General features: G+C 40.1%; 1 non-coding gene across 1 annotated transcript; it reads left to right on the top strand.

The window, feature by feature from the left end:
• Positions 1 to 2,614: 2,614 nt before the first annotated feature.
• LOC144999172 (small nucleolar RNA R71) lies at positions 2,615 to 2,721 on the top strand. Its single transcript, XR_013660693.1, has one exon. It is a non-coding gene; the product is annotated as a small nucleolar RNA R71 (small nucleolar RNA).
• The last annotated feature ends 1,605 nt before the right edge of the window (positions 2,722 to 4,326 follow it).

Raw genomic sequence — 4,326 nt, 5'->3', positions numbered from 1 at the left:
GAATATGGCTATCATGCACCGTTGAAATGTCGCGGTGCATTGTATAACCCAAAGGGCATGCATCGATAAGAGAAAGTCCCACTTGGGCAAGCGAAAGTGGTGTTTTCTTGGTCAGTGGGGTCTATGGGTATTTGGAAATAACCCAAAAAGTCGTCGAAGAAACAATAGAAACTATGGCCCGATAATCGTTCTAGCATTTGATCCATAAAAGGTAAGGGAAAATGGTATTTACAAGTGGAATCGTTTAGCTTTCGATAATCAATGCACACTCTCCAACCGGTTACTATTCGTGTCGGAATAAGCTCATTCTTCTTGTTGGTTATGATCGTCATTCCTCCTTTCTTGGGCACTATTTGGACCGGACTAACCCACGGACTATCGGAAATAGAGTAAATGATCCCCGCATCTAAAAGCTTGACTACTTCCTTCTTGACCACTTCTTGCATGTTTGGGTTTAATCTTCTTTGGTGTTGTACAACCGGCTTGGCTCCTTCTTCCAGGTTAATCTTGTGTGAACAATAAGAAGGACTTATTCCCTTGATGTCGATAATGGTCCATGCTATGGACCGTTTTCCCTTCTTTAATACTTGCACTAGTTCTTCTTTTTCAGATTCGGAGAGGTCAGAGGCTATTATAACTGGATTTTGATGGCCATCTTCAAGGAAAGCATACTCCAAGTGATCTGGTAACGTTTTGAGCTTGGTTTTTGGGTTCTACATGTTGTACTCGCCGAGTACACGAAAGGAACTCGGCAAGTCAGATGCTGAATTTACAAATTCCACCTTTTCTGCACATGAACTCGATGAGTAGATCGGCCCTACTCGCCGAGTAGCTTTATCAGATTGCCTTATTAATTCTTCATACTCCGCTTCTTCCAGCAGCCTCTCGATCTCCATTAGTTCTTTCTCAGCATCGAATTCTTCATCAAAGATAGTGGAGTTGTTGGAATCTTCATTATCACACTCTTCCATCAACTCATCAAACATATCTATCAAGAATGCCATGTCATCACTATTCCTCGCATGCTTCATAGCTTGATCAACCCCAAAAGTGACTGAATCTTCTCCTACCCGTAAAGTAAGCTTCGAGTTTCTCATGTCCACTATAGCACTTTTCGTGTTGAGGAAGGGTCTTCCATGGATGATTGGGACTTGAGGATCTGCCTCCATGTCTAGAATTATAAAATCTGCAGGAAATACAAACTTGTCCACCTTGACCAATAAGTCTTCACATATTCCTCTTGGAAATGTGATTGTCTTGTTTGCCAAGTGAATTGCCATGTGAATTGGCCTTGGTTCCAAGAGATCTAATTTCTTAAAGAGTGAGTAGGGCATGAGGTTCACACTTGCTCCCGAATTAGCCAACGCATGGATGGTGGCCAAGTTGCCAAATTGGCAAGGCAAAGTCAAGCTTCCCGGTCACCTTTCTTCTTTGGTAATTTGTTTAACATGGCAGCTGAGCAGTTTTTATTAAGAATTACTTCTTTCACCTCCTCCATCTTCCTTCTATTTGTTAGAAGCTCTTTGAGGAGCTTTGCATATTTTGGCATTTGAGCGATGGCTTCAATGAAGGGTATGTTGATTTGCAGAGCTTTGATGTGCTTTAGAAACTTCTGGTACTCCTGTTCTTGCGTTTCCTTCTTAACTTGGGCTGGATATGGCATTGGAGGCTGAAAGGGCTTTTCAGGAACGTGTTCTTTTAAATTTTGCAGTGGACTCGTCAAGTTCATATTATGGACACGTCGAGTAAGGTCTGTGTCATGTAGAATTTTATTTTGGTCCCGTTTTTCTGCATCCTCCTTTTGCAAGTCTTTGGGTGCTTCATTCTGAATGGGTGCTAGAGGAGTAATTATCTTCCCACTTCTTGTTGTGACTATGTTGATGTGCGCGCCTCGTGGGTTGTTTTCGGTTTTACTAGGAAGTTCGTCGGGTGATCTTTGGTTGATTTGTTGAGCAAGTTGCCCAAGCTGCGTTTCAATGTTATGGATAGATGATTGCTGATTTCTAAGCATGGTTCTTGTTTCTTGGATTGCAGCATCATGATCATTGTGTCTCTTTTCTGAAGTAGCTACAAATTTGGTGAGCATATCTTCTAAACTTGGTTTTCTTTCTAATGTCAGCTCCTCCTTTTGGTGAAAACCCCTTCCCTTTTGCTTGTACTTCTCCTCCTTAGCCTTCTTGTACTCGTCATAACGGAGCCACTCCTTCTTTGGTTTGCGCCAATCTTCATCATATCAGTCTCCACTTGAGTAACAGACTTGCACATTTTTGTTGCCATTTTCATCCAAGTCGCAGTCTCTAGTAAGATGTGGCCCATTGCAATTCTCACAACCCACCCGAATAGCATGGATCGTTTGATCCATTTTATCCATCCTCCTATCCATGGTTTTTAGCATAGCCATGAACGCTGACAAGTCTTCTGTAGTTGCATAGGCGGCCCCCTACTCACATCATTTCTTGGATTATGGTATTCTCTAGAATGCTTAGAGAATTCTTCAATCAATCTCTTTATCAGCGGGGGTAGCTTCTTTGTGAGTAGGCCTTGCGAGTCAAGTAACTGCCTGGTTGTGACATTGAATCCATCATAGAAGATGGATACTTCTTGTTGGCTATTAAGCTCATGGTGTGGGAAATTCCTTAGCAGGCTCTTGTACCTCTCCCAAGCTTCATATAGAGACTCTCCAGTTTGTTGTTCAAAGTTAGCAATGGCCTTCTTCAACTTGGCTATTTTGGAAGGTGGACAAAAGTGGTCAATAAATTCTTCTTTCATCTTCGCCCATGTGGTGACCGACCCGGGATGGAGTGACTTCAGCCAATCTTTTGCAGCACCTTTGAATGTAACGGGAAGCATGCGAAGTAGCTGGGTCTCGCGAGGCACATTTGGAACATTAAAGTAATCAGCTACATCATTGACTTCATCCAAGTGCTTGTAAACATCTTCGTGGCCTTTTCTATAGAAAGGAATCTCCTTTAGTTGAGCGAGTATGTGGCCCTTTAGTTCGAAATTAGCAGTAGCGGGAATTGCAGGTTGCACAAGTCCCGGGCCGGTGTCATCGCGGATCCTCTTCTTCCATTCTACCATGGGAATTTCATCAATGTTAGACATGGTAAGAGCAAACTCGTCACCGGAATTGGAGTCGTGCCCGTATGTAGGTTCTTCTTCCTCCTCGGTGTCGTACTCGGTGTCTTCTTTGATCGAGTCTTTGCTTGCTAAAGATGCACTGGATGCTCTTGATTTGCTGCTCTTTTTCTTCCCAAAAACAGTATTCAAGTTAGACAAAGGTGACTTCTTAGGTGTATTTGAGCTCTCCATGTCCTTGCCTCTGTTCTTTCTTAATGCGGATTCTAGGTCTTCAAACGGGGGTACCAGCGGAGTCTTTGATCCTTTGGTCATGAAAGTCCTGAAATAAAACAAGATAAACACATAAAAAGAACAAAAACATGCAACTTAACTAAATAGAAAAATGAATATCAAACAGCAGGCTACTCGCAGAGTAGGAGCGAATGCACTCGGCGAGTAGCTTGTTATTTAAAAAAAAGACAAAGCTAAAGATAATAATTCTAAAAATTCTAAAAAAAATTCTAATAAATTCTAAAACCTAAACTACTCACTATTTGACTTAAACAAATTAACTTTCTGCCAGAAAACTCACACATAGGATCGATAAAAATTATGAATTAGATTAATTTTTGAATCGTTCCCCGGCAACGGCACCAAAAACTTGAAGTGTGTAAAATGCACTTGTTTTAATTCTACTTTTAAGTTATAAATTTGGCACACAAAGGCAGTGAACCTGTCTTTTAGTGGTATAGCTGGATAAGTAGAGTGTCGAACTCAGGGAATGGAAATTAAACTAACAACTAATTTTAACTAAGCAAGTAACAAAAGTAAAGGTTTTTCTCTAGTTTTACAAGACTAGAAACTTAAACAAACCACCTAACACGGGATTTAACTAAAAGCTAACAAGTAAAAATTCACCAAATTTTGATAAAGAGTTTCTGTTTAGGTCAAATTAATTCACTCCTATGGTTACTTTTATAGTAATGTGATCTATTGATTGTTATTGGTTACCAACTATAGTGGTTAGGTTCATATTCACTAATACTAACCCTTAGATAATTAATCAATTCAATCAGTGACCAATTGTTTAAACTAATTAATTCCCTAGTTAAATTATTTGGATTAAATAAGATTTGTAATTGGTTAATCAAGTGGGTGATCCAATTAACCTCTTGTTTGTTGGTTTCTCAAACAAGCTCACACATTAATTTACCCATTCTCTTATTAATTCTAGATTCATTTTCATTATTCCTAGTCATATGATAG

Source organism: Lactuca saligna, chromosome 5 (assembly GCF_052625555.1).
Source record: "Lactuca saligna cultivar CGN05327 chromosome 5, ASM5262555v1, whole genome shotgun sequence".
NCBI classification, from domain to species: Eukaryota; Viridiplantae; Streptophyta; class Magnoliopsida; order Asterales; family Asteraceae; genus Lactuca; species Lactuca saligna.
Note: the sequence above shows the minus strand (reverse complement) of the source record. Positions and strands in the feature narration are given on the sequence as shown.